At 54.5% G+C, this 12,705-nt stretch overlaps 1 protein-coding gene across 1 annotated transcript in view; it reads left to right on the forward strand.

Annotated features, from left to right (window-relative positions):
• The window catches only part of Cdh4 (cadherin 4), a 461,202-nt gene that overhangs the window by 423,435 nt on the left and 25,062 nt on the right, over nucleotides 1-12,705 (forward strand). The window lies entirely within an intron of this gene.

Consider the following 12,705-nt stretch of genomic DNA (forward strand, 5'->3'; position numbering starts at 1 on the left):
GCCTGCCCTCTGTGACATAACAGGCACCAACAGAGGGTTGGTGTTTCTGAACACCTGACCTGCCTGTATCATCAGACAGGTGGTTTCTCACCTGGGATGCACATAAGAGAAGGCAGACCAGCTGTATCCCCACCAGAAACAGTAGAGCTGACCACCTGCCCTAGTCTGGCCCATCATCAGGACAGTATGGCCTGCCCTCGCACAGGCTGGCTTCCTGTGTAGCCTGTGACCACTAAGGCCAGCCACATTGCAGATGTACAATACTCACTAGGGACCAGGAAGGAGAGCCACTGAGCACAGAGGCACCCGCAACTTCTACAACTTTGTAGAAGTGTGACCGGGGCTCCCTGACAGTACTGTCTTGGTGGTCCAGGTTGTCCCATTGCAAGTCAGCATCCCTGGAAGTTCCACAACCTCACCCTCCAGGTGCTGGGACCCTGTCACAAGCCTGGTCTCATGAGGGCACACTGTGAGGATGCACAGCAGGTCTCCTCCCCTGGGGAGCCTACATCTGGGGAATCTGGCAGGCTTGAGAGCTGCAGAGCACCTGAGGCCTCCAATTCCATCTTGTCTCTAAGACTCAGAGGTCTCTGAAGAGCTCAAACTATCCCTGACCATCTAAGCCGTAAAACAGTGCACAGGGTGGTCCATGGTCAGTGACCCTTTGTAGCTGCGTGGCATGGACAGGAGGGGATGGTAGCCCTGAAGACAGTGTGAGTTGTATTCAGCTGAGGTGTGGCCTTCACTGGCTATGTGACCACAAGTGTGTCAGAGGGCACTGAGCTCAGCCATGGTGCCTTCATCTGTGAAGGAATGATAGTGCTGGCCTTTGAGCTTTAAGGTGTGTGTGTGTGTATGTGTGTGTATGTGTGTGTGTGTGTGTTTGTGTGTATGTGTGAGTGCATGTGTGAGTGTGTGTGGTGAGTGTGTGACTATGTGTGTGAGTGTGTGTGGTGAAGTATATGAGTATGTGTGTGTGAGCGTATGTGTGTTTGTGTGTGTGGTGAGTGTGTGACTATGTATGTGAGTGTGTGTAAGTGTGTATATGAGTGTGTGTGGTGAAGTATATGAGTATGTGTGTAAGTGTGTATGAGTATGTGTGTGTGAGTGTGTGTGTGTGTGAGTGTGTGGTGAGTGTGTGACTATGTGAGTGTGTGTGTGTGTGAGTGTGTGGTGAAGTGTATGCGTATGTGTGTGAGTGTGCATGTTTGTGTGTGTGGTGAGTGTGTGACTATGTGAGTGTGTGTGTGTGAGTGTGTGGTGAAGTGTATGAGTATGTATGTAAATGTGCATGTTTGTGTGTGTGGTGAGTGTGTAACTATGTGAGTGTGTGTGTGAGTGTGTGGTGAAGTGTATGAGTATGTGTGTGTGAGTGTGAGTGAGCGTGTGTGTCTGCTTGATGAAAACAGAGAGACATTAGGAGGTGTCCTTGTGCTGTGTGCAATTGGTATTGAGAGTTCTTCTGTTTTGAAGCCATGTAACCCTCATCTCCTCCCTCGGAGAAACTACCACTGTGTCCCCAGCACCATGTACTCATTGAGGGCTCAAAGCCTTGGCTCCATCAAAGGACCTGCCAATTTAGCCTGAGACACTGAGATGCCATTTAGCCACCCCCACCTTGTGAGGGTGTGGGATCTGGCAGAGAGGAAGCAGTCTTTGTGTACTTGGCAAAACCTTGGTGTGTTAATGGACCGTGGCAACTATTCCCATAGGACACAGCTAGAATCAACACATTACCAACCCCAAGAAGCCATTGTGTCTCCACAGAAGCTTTGGGCTCTGTGGAAGGTCTTAGAAGGCAGTTTCCCCACTACCTGCTCCAGCTAAACTTGACAACCAAGTCTGAACCACCACACCAAGGCTCCTCGGTGTCCTCTCGCTTATAGAGAGCTCTGCCCACCACTGTGCAGCAGGCAGTGTTTGGGAGGGCGCCGTGGACAGGTCCCTTCTGGTCCCACTTCCTGCTCAAGGCAGAGCTATCCTTAGGAAGTGGGAAAGTCCCGAGCACTTGTCTAATTAAGTCCCAAGCATCTACATGATTAAATGTCAGGAGAGACTTGGACGAGGTACAAAGGGCTCTAGTGCCGCGCTGGTCCCTGCCCCACCTGCTAATCCCGCTCATCTTCCCACGTTTCCTAATTAGAATATTTATGGCCTAATAAGAAGATGAGCGCCACTCTTGGCTGCTCTGAAGGTGAGAGCCAAGCTTCGGAGGCAGCAGGGGGTTTGATTGCTGAGTTCATGATTAGCAGCCAGCCTTACTGTGTTCGCACCTCCACACTCCCCCAGGAGGCTCGCTTTGCTGTCGTGGGCTCCATCAGTTCAGGTTCCACCACATGGTGACCATCAGCTGGCCACCTTCCTCTGTCTCAAATTTCTCAACTTTATGGTGGTGGGACCGTAATGGCCCAGGACTAATGCAGGAAGGGTCAGAGAGAGTTTCCACCCTGACACCTCATATGAGGACTGACAGCAGGCACTGACTCCCTCTCCCCTCCCAACCTGGCCCCAGGAAGTCAGCTGACCCACCATCAACCCCAGTAAGGATCTACTACCCTGGCAGTTATCAGGCCTCACTCCTTGTTTGACTTTATAAGGTTTTCCCTCCTCAGACCCCTTAACCCCTGAGTATGCAGATGAAGTATCGTCCAACCCCCCATATTCTGGCCAAGGGTACATGGCCACAAAAACCTTGTCCCAGAGACCCTGCCCACACCCCCAGAGGCATAAAGATCCCCCCAAACTGAACTGGTTCTCCTAAGCTGTCCCCAGGCATATGTTCTTTGTCACACACTCACATGCCAACCAAGATCCTGCTTGCACCCACCTACCTGCCCCCTGGCTAAGCCTCCCTCCCAGAGTGGGAAGGGATCCTGCGGAAGGCCAGCCCAGCCCCATCCTGTGCTCATGTCAGATGGAAAGAGCTCAGTTCCCTCCAGAAGATGAAAAAAAAAAGGAGAAGGGCGGTGGGGAGTGAAGGAAGATAGCACAAAGCAAACACAGACAGCACAGCTATTGGCCTGGGCTGGCCTCTGCTTTTCCAAATGTCTCCTGACTCCAGTGTGGGGTATGTGCCAGCCACAGGCCCCTTGACCTCCCAGGCCTCATGAAGTGCAGCTCCCAGGGTTCCAGCCATGCCATGCTATCAGACCCCATCCAAAAAAAAAACAAGCTTTTTCTGTGTTAATGTCTATTGACTTTTTTCCTTATCACAAAAGCTACTTCTCCTTGGTAGGAAACAAGTCAGCCCAACGAAGGAAATAGCAGGCCTCCATGCCACAGTGTGGTGGGGAAAGCATGCTCTAAAGCAGGCTGTGGCCTTCTCTGAGTCTCCTGTGCCTGTTTGTCCCGTTTCCCTGCTAATGGTCCTTGAGGCCATAGGGGCAGAGTGAAGTTACTGTGCCGAGAGGACCCTTTCAGCTCCCCCCCCCCCCCCCCCGCCATACAACAGGGTCTGTCCTCTGCCTTCGCAGACTCCCGTGTCCCTTCCCTTGTCTCTGTCCCCATCAGCACAGACAGTCTGTCCCTGACAGACAGCACAGAAGTCAAAGGAGCAGTTTTAGCTGACACCATGGAACTCCCAAGGCACAGACAGGACAGAGAACTGAGGGACCAAGGCCCGGTCAACCCTGTGCCACAGAGCCACCATCCATGACTCTTTGGCCACTTGTTCTGCCCTCCTCTGGCACCACATTCTAAAGAAGCATAGCTGTCCCTCCTTGTGGCCTCTTCCAGTGTGAACATCCCTCAGGGACACCCTGAAAATGTCTCTAGCCTGATTGCTGATGGCCACCACCTGAGCCCAGGCCAGCTGCTGGTCAGAGTGCAGGCCATTGTGACAGGCTGGGGCTTCCAGGGCATCTCCACAGCCAGGTCTGGCACCTCTCTATGAACAGGCCTCCTGGCATGTCCACCTTGTGAGGTGCTCACATGTACCATAAGCGCTGACGCCTCCAGCTGTAGGAGAGCCACGAAAGGCCAACACAGGCATAGCACGGCCACCAAGAGAATCCAGAGAAGACCTTTGTACCCATGGCCCTGCAGCTTCCCAGGGCTATAGGAGCCTCAGCAGCACCCAGGCCACATACAGTGTATCACCTAAGCTCTCAGCACCAGCACAGTGGAGGGGACGGAAATCTCCCACCAGTCCTCAGCAGCTGGGAGCCAACTAGCTCAGATCTGGCTAAGCCACAGGGACAGAGGTGGGCCTCTGGGAAGGTGCGATCACAGCATGGCCCACCTCAGCCAGATGCAGAGACCTATCGTACCCATAAGCCATGGTGAGGATCATGGCTCAACCTGCTTGGGGCTGCTTCAACTTTCATGCCAGGTCCCTCCTACCTTAGACCCGCCCCCTCCCCGACTCCCAATGCCAATGAGCCAGCTGTTGTCCAACTGCCCTCAGAGCCCACCAGGTTGGCCCAGACTGAACAGGCAGACCTGACATCTCCAACTCAGGACGCAGGGTATGAACAAGGGGAGAGAACCCACCAGCTTGAGACCAAGGGTCCCAGGAGTCACTGGCCGACTGTAGCCATGGTCCACTCAGTGTCTGTACCAGACAGAATGATGGTCCCACAACTGCATCCTCGCCCTGCGTGTGAGGACCAGGAGCATCACTACCACTTCGGAAAACATCTTTGAAATGAGACATTAGGACCTAGAAAGGCCTGAGTGCACCCAGATCTACAAACGGGGGTCCAGGAAGAATCAGGCAGAGGAAAACTTGATACAGACACAAGGAAGACAACCACCAGACATGTTAGAAGGAAGACAAAAACTCTGTGAGCCCAAGGAAGCGAGGGCCCATGGAAGGAGGAAAGATGGGGCTAGATCTTGTGATGGAGTCGGTGCAGGAAGGGGCTCTGTTCCACACTAAAAGAAACCCTGCTGATGAACCTACTAGGAAAGCCTCCAAGCAGGCCGTGATGCGATCCTATCTTGCTCTTAGTTTTGGTCTGTCCTTCCTGAAGGCCCCCTTAGGCGGCCCAGGCCTGAGCAGTACTCCACTGTCCCAGAAAAGCAGGCAGTACAGTGGTGAGACTCCCCCCAAAGACCATCTCCACAGCCCTTGCTGCCACAGACCACTGAGTCTCTGCCAAGAGGTGGAAGGCTCCCAGTTTGGGAGCTTCCTGTGTCTTTTTGTTATTCCTAGAAAACCCCTACCTGAGGTAGCCTTTGCAGGAAGCATGGCTGGGGTCTTCCTCAAGAGGATCTGGCTTGGGGACATGAAAGGCACAGATGGAGAGACACACTGTTACTAGCCATGGCCACACTGTGTGTGTGTGTGTCTGTGTGTGTGTGTGTGTGTTTGTGTGTGTGTGTGTTTGTGTGTGTGTGTGTTGGCTCCGCCATGGCTATGTCAGGCCATCAGTCAACACAAGAGAGAGACAGGACAGATTGCCACAGTAAAGGTGTCAAGACAGATCTCCATTGCCATGGTAAGGGTGCCAGTCACTGATCCTCTTGGGGGGGGGGGGGAGAAGAGGCTGCTTGCTTTTTGGATGTTTGCAGTACTAGGTACTAACCCCAGGGCCTTGCCTGTGCTCGGCCAGAACTCTACCACCAAGCTGCACCCAACCCAAGAGTTTTTAATTACCGGCTCCACAGGAAAACATCTCAGCAAGGGCAGAGCTGTGTGTGATGATGCAGGCATGCGCAGGGGTGTGCCTGCCTGCAGACACCACCCCGCAAACCCAGAAACATCCAGGCACTTCCAAAAATAGCTACAAATACTCAGACGTGTCCAGAAAACCCAGTGACATCCAGACATGTCCAAAAATGTACAGACACATTCAGAAATATGTGACATGTCGTTGGCAAGGACATCTGTGTGGGGATTTTTAAGCACCCTCTTTCACAGTGTTCCAGACACCGTCTCCCTACAACCTCCACTTGGCAGCAACTGAAAAAAAAAAAACCAAGGCCAGAGAAAGCTGGGCACTGCCCTTCCTTTCCCAAAGATGGAAACCTTTTGTTTCCTGTCTCAGCTGTCTTCCCAGCTCCACTCAGGACAAAATCATCGGATACCCTCATAGTTATCAACCAAACCCTGGGGACTTGACACTGGTCCCTAACACTGTTCTTCCCAGACAACACTGTTTCCAGTCACACCCATAAAGACACAGCCTTCTGCAGTGTGGAAGACACAGGCCGGAGCACTGAGGATCATGCCACTCAGGCCAGGCTGACAGGGAGCCCTGGAGAGCCAGGAACAGGTGTCAGCGGAGGCAAAGGGCACCACTGGGATAGCAGACTACAGCGTCACCCATTCCCGAGGCTAGATCTCTGCAGTGCCCTCTGGGCGGTCCCCTGCCTCCATGCCCAGTGTCCCCGACACTCCCCATCCACTGTGCTCCTTGCTCAGAGGAGCCTCGGGCTTTCTGCTCTTGCCTGTTTCCCTCTCCTCTCACCTCTTCATCCAAGGGCCACTGGAAGTGGCCTTCAAGGGCATGGGGCCAGAGATACTGCCGTGCAGGCCAAGTGAAGAGATAGGAAGGTCCAAAGTGTGACCTTCATTGGCCCCTAAGGATGAAGGGATGGTGACAAATCCAGACAGGTTGGTCTCAGTCCCCAGATCGGCATTTTCCTGGGCTCCCAAAGACAAGAGGCAGGGCAGAGCACAGCTTAGCTCAGGACCACCCAGTCAGCCCACAGGCCCAGTCCAACCTGTGCCTGTTCTATAAGTTGTACCAGAACGTAGCCTGCACCCATCCACACTGTATCCCCATCAGTACAGACACTGAGACAAGTTGTTGACTTGCCTGCCCCCGACACTGAGGTCATCAGCAGATGTTGGGTACAGAGCAGCCAAATCAGCCCCAGGCTGGCCACCTCACCTGTGGCAGCAGGGCCCCCTCCTTCCCTGCAGAGGCTTTGCAGCACTTACTGCTCCGATCTGAGGTCTCAGGCAGGCAGCCAGAGACAGATGCAGCCGCAGATGGACGCTGTAGCTATTTGTTATCTTTGAACTTTGCCAGTGTTTAAGCAGGAGGCTTTGTACACAAATCCTCTGGATCCTTTGGCAGTAGAGGCTCTCACCTCCGGCCATGCTTCTCAGGAGGGACTAGGAGGCCAGGACCTGCCTGAGCCCAAGTGTCTGCAACCTCTGCCCCCCCCCCCCCCCCCCCCCCGACCCCCCTGCACAGCACTAGCCCCAGGCGGGCTGCACCTGGCAGCAAGCGTCTGCTACTGTTTGCTTCCAGTGAGGAATACTCCCAGCTTCTATCAACAATGAGAGAAGGAAGGAGTCAGAGCACCATGGCCTCCAGCCTGGAGCAGACAGGACCAGGTCCCTTGGGTGACGGTGCCTAGGCAGCAGACTCCCTGGGTCCCACTTCCCCATCCATTCAGACAGGCTCACCCTTTGGGTGGTTCTTTCCTTTTCCTGGTCTCACCCCAGACAGCCCCACAGACTAGAGCCGCCTGCTCAGCTGCTCTCTGACCTCCACTGAGCCCCACCCCCATCTCCGGCTGCCCTTCCGCTCCCTTGGGCGTCCTCTGCAGACACAGATCGGACTGTGCTCATCCTCTCTACCCTTCCATGGCTGTCCATCTTGCTCTGACTAGTATAGATCCGGCTTTTGATCCCTCTATACCCTCAGCACTACACTCCCCATCACAGGCCCAACTTCCTGGGGTGCACATGCATAAGTACACACACACACACACACACACACACATGTACATACATGTACACATGCACAGGCACACATGCACACACAGAGAAACAAACATCTACACAATCACATACGTGTACACGTGCACATGTGTACATACATGTACACACCTACACAGATACAGACGTGTACACACACATACATACATGCAAGCAGCACAAACACACATATACACTTGTACACACACAAACATATGAACACATGCATGCACATATGCACAGGTACACACACGAATACATGCACACATGTACACACACACACCCCATGTCCCACAGGGCCTTAGCAGAAACCATTCTCTCTGTTGACGACAGTCCTTCCCAAGTATAGTAAGTACCCAGAGGTGGTTAATTGGACTAGCAGCCCATGCCTACCATCCACCCTCTGTACACACTACACAGCCCACAGCCCATGTCGCTATCTGAAGTGACTGCTTTCCCCTTGTTTACTGCCAGCCTCCTTCTTCAGAGCCCTGCTTCTCAAACAATATCCCCTAACACCCCCCCCCCCCCGGGCAGAGTCAACAGGTACTGCCCAGCTCCCCATAAAGCATGTGACACTCAACAAGAATATGACCCACCCACAAATGTCAATAGTCCGCATTTGGGAAAAGCTGTCCTGGAGTCAGCCTTGGAAAGTCAGGAGCCCCAAGGGTGAGTAAGCCACAGCCTCGAGGAGGAGGAGGATAAAGAAGAGCGAAAGAGGGCAGTGTTGAGCCTGCGCTTTGAGTGGGCAGCCTGGAGGAGCCACCTCAGAGCTGGAGGGGTTACCAGGAAGGGCTGAGAAGAGGGACATCCCTGCCACTGCAGCCTTCTTCCTTGTAGCGTCCTCAAGCCTTCAGTTGCCAGGGGTGGTGGGTGATGGAGAAGAGAGGGGGAGAGACAGAGGAGGGAGAGAGAGAGAGGGAGAGAGACAGAGGGGCTGGTGAGAGCAGAGCAATGCAGCTGGCTCCACCGCACGTTCCAAGCCTGAGGCTTGCTAAGCTGTTGGCTCCCACAGGCAGCAGCAGTGGGGAGGAGGGGCCGCGTGCACCCCACTGAGAAGGGGAGGAGGGGCCGCGTGCACCCCACTGAGAAGAGCCGCATTGTCTCTTTCTGCTTTTGATGCAGCAGAAAGAGCTGCTGGCTGGAAGGAAGTAGAGTGGAGCAGTGCCAGAAGCAGGTGGCAGGGCTAGACAGGTAGGAGCCCCAAGTGGGTCTGTGTGTAGCCTTTCCCCAGAGAGTAGAGGCAGAGTCACCGCCCCAGGCTACAGCAAGCAATGCTGACGTCTGGGCAAGAAACACACCCTTTGATTCAGCTAGAAGCTTCAAGCAGGACTGGAGTTAAACCCACATATTTTTAATCATGTGGGATGGGGTCAGGGTTGGTGTGTGTCACTTGCGTGTACAAGTGAGTGCAGGCCCACAGAGGCCAGAGGAGTTGAATCCCCTGGAACTGCAGTTGCAGGTCATGGTGAGACCCCCCCCACCCCCATGCAGGTTCTGAGAATCAAGCTCAGGTCCCCTTGGAGAACAGTGCTGAACCACTGAGCCATCTCTCCAGCCTCAGAGCCTGGTTTTTTTTTTTTTTTTTTTTTTTTTTGTTTTTTTTTTACTCATGTACTCTAGTGAGGGTACTCAGGAAGCCCAGATTTCAGGAACTGGATTGGTCACTGCAAGTTTGCTCAAGACACGGGCCATCCTGGGGGCCACCCTTTCTGGGAGCTCTGCCGGGGGCCTTGGCTCTGCACTTAAGACAACTTCTTGGAGTCTTCACCAAGTGAACCAAGTCCACCAAGTGGACAGATGAACCTGGTCCGCCTGGGCACCCCGTGAAGTGTGCACAGCTTCCCCGCCCCCCCCCCCACTCCAGCCTCAGGCAAGGAAAGCCTCAGCAAGTAGGACAAAGGCAGAGGTCCCCGCCCTGTGGACCACTGCTGCTGAGGCCCAGTGCCACAGGAGACGCGTCTGAGCCAGGTGGTCTGTGCACACATGCACCATTTTATCCTGGCACCCGATGCAGCAGCATAGATAGAGATCCCTGCAACAGGCCAGGGCTGCTCTGTGACAGGGTTCAGCCTGCTGTAAGGGTCACTCTGAGGCCCTGTGCATTGGGTGCACCCCACTGAGGAGAGTTGCACTTTTGGGGGGACAGGCTAGTGCCAGCACCTTGAGCTGTGATTCACATACCTTGGACTCCTTCCCCTTAGTGCACTCAGCTCACCCAGGGGTGCTGCATACCTGTCACTTCTGCTAGCTCCCAGAAAGAAGCCCTGCAGTGTTGGTGTCACTCCCACTTAGCCTTTTCCGTCTGCCCCAGTAGGCAGCCTCTGCTGTCTGTGGACTTGCCCGGTGTGAACATGTTGCGTTAATGAGGACATCCTCGTGGCTTCTGGGCCTGGCTCCTTTCACCTGACAATGTGAGATTCGTCTGGGCATAGCTAGTGTCAAAATGCTGTTCCTTTTCGTGTTTGAGTGAGATGCCATCATGTGGACATGCTGTATTCATGTACCCGTCACGGGCTGCTTGCCTTTGTGGATGGTGTGGTGGGCACACTGGTGGACACCGTCTATGTGGACACCTGCTTTCCACCTTTAGATCTACACCCAGGGGTGAGGGGTTTCCAGGTTGCATGCCAACTTTAGGTCCAACTTTCCACTGTTTCCACAGTGCTTGCCTGCCCTTCTGCCCCACAGCTGGCCCTTGCAAACCCCCTCACCACACACCTGCGCACAGAGCAGTCTCTAGGTGCTGAGTAACAAGAGGATGGCCTCAGCTGCTCCATTTCTCAGTGTCTGGAGGGACAAAGGCTCCAGCAGTGACCACTGGCATTGCCTAAGAGGAAAGGCTCCCTGGGAAACCAGGAAAAGCCACCTCAGAGCAGCCCTCGAACCCCGAAGGACCAGAGACGCTCTCAGAAGGGCCAGCAGTGGCTTTGGCCTCCATGAATGACGGGAGAACTCAGAGGTTCTATATGTCTGGACTCTGAGCCTCAGTTTATACCCTCTATACCAACCGCCTGCTAGGAACCGAGAGCCCAGAACGAGTAGGTGGCATGCTTGCAACCTTGTAGGTGAGACAGACTCACTGAGGCAGAGCCTGAGGTGACATTGGGAGCTCCCCAGCCACGAGCTCAGCCTGACCTAGGGAACACAGCTAGCTGGACAGCAAGCCAGGAAGGCAAGGGATGCCACATACGGGGGCAAGCTGGAGACTCTTTGATGCATTATTGATGGGTGTTCTGTGGAATTTGCATTCTGGGCTACAGGGAGGTGAGTGAAAGCCCCAGGGATAGCTGCTCCCGGCTATCTTCCTCCTCTCTAACTTAAAAATCGTGTTTTAATGAATTCACTGCAACTCCACTGCTGATATTTGGGCCAGATCCAGGGGCACCTGCCCTGCCCTCTACACCTAATGGGAGCTGGGGAAGGGGTGCCACAGGAAGACAGTCGAGCAGTAGGGGTGACCTTGAACGCAGTATGTGCACTGCACCCAGCACCTCCATGGAGGTGTAATTCAGGGGCAGAGACTGCCAGACTCAGGCCCACAAGGGCTCAGAGGCAGGCAGTAGACTCTACAGCTGCCCCAGCCATGACAAGCCCAGCTTCTTCTGGGTCCTTGCAGTATTTCTCCCATCTTGCTGGACTAGCTTCCATCCAGAGTCCTGCTGTCCAAAAGCAAGCCCAGCTCGCCCTCTAGTGGCGAGCTACGGTACAGCCACATGCACACTATCCACATGTGAACATAGACCTACATGCAAATATAATATGCATGCACACAGGTGTACGCACGTCCTAACATGTACACAGATATTCATGTGCACACATGCACATGCAAGCACATATGTTCATACCTATGTCTCTGTGCTTCTGCTTTTCTTTTTCCAGCGCCTCAAGTGGGCAGCAGTGCTGGGCTTGGCCCACTTGTTTATCCCTCTCCAGCTGCCAGGTTGGCTGTGTCTGGGACAGAAAGAGGGAGAGGAAGGGGCACAGATGGAAGGATGGGAGAGAAGTAATGGAGAGCAAGGAAGGAACATCCGGATACCAGGGGAGAATGAGTGAAGTAATGGGTGTGAGATGGAGGGACAACAGAAGAATAGACAGGGATTCTGTGACCTATCATCTGCTGCCCATAATTTTCTTGGAGCCAATGTATGGAACTCACACACACACTTCCCTGAGTCATGCGGTGAGAACTGGCCTTTCCTAACCTCGGGAGAGCAAGAATAGAGATTCAAGTCATCTGAAGGACATTCCAGGGGGGGGCCGTTTCTCCCCTGTCCTCCAGCGGTGCCAGTGAGAAGTGGACAGGGTCCCTACAGAGTTGCCTCCCTCAGAGGCTGGTCAGAACCTGTCACTCCCACAGCACTGTTATGTCTGGTCAGAAAAGGCATGTGATTCCAGTGCTTTAGGCCTCCAGTGTAGGCAGTAAGCAGGGGAGAGTCACGTGACTCCCACAGTGCAGGTGGTGAGCAGGGGAGGGTCATGTGACTCCCCCAGTGCAGGCAGTGAGCAGGGGAGGTCACGTGACTCCCCCAGTGCAGGCAGTGAGCAGGGGAGGGTCACGTGACTCTCTCAGTGCAGGCAGTGAGCAGGAGAGGGTCACGTGACTCTCTCAGTGCAGGCAGTGAGCAGGGGAGGGTCACGTGACTCCCCCAGTGCAGGCAGTGAGCAGGGGAGGGTCACGTGACTCCCCCAGTGCAGGCAGTGAGCAGGGGAGAGTCACATGACTCCCTCAGTGCAGGCAGTGAGCAGGGGAGGGTCACGTGACTCCCCCAGTGCAGGCAGTGAGCAGGGGAGGGTCACGTGACTCTCTCAGTGCAGGCAGTGAGCAGGAGAGGGTCACGTGACTCTCTCAGTGCAGGCAGTGAGCAGGGGAGGGTCACGTGACTCCCCCAGTGCAGGCAGTGAGCAGGGGAGGGTCACGTGACTCCCCCAGTGCAGGCAGTGAGCAGGGGAGAGTCACATGACTCCCCCAGTGCAGGCAGTGAGCAGGGGAGGGTCATGTGACTCCCCCAGTGCAGGCAGTGAGCAGAGGAGGGTCACGTGAC

Source organism: Acomys russatus, chromosome 4, assembly GCF_903995435.1.
Source record: "Acomys russatus chromosome 4, mAcoRus1.1, whole genome shotgun sequence".
In the NCBI taxonomy this organism is placed as follows: domain Eukaryota; kingdom Metazoa; phylum Chordata; class Mammalia; order Rodentia; family Muridae; genus Acomys; species Acomys russatus.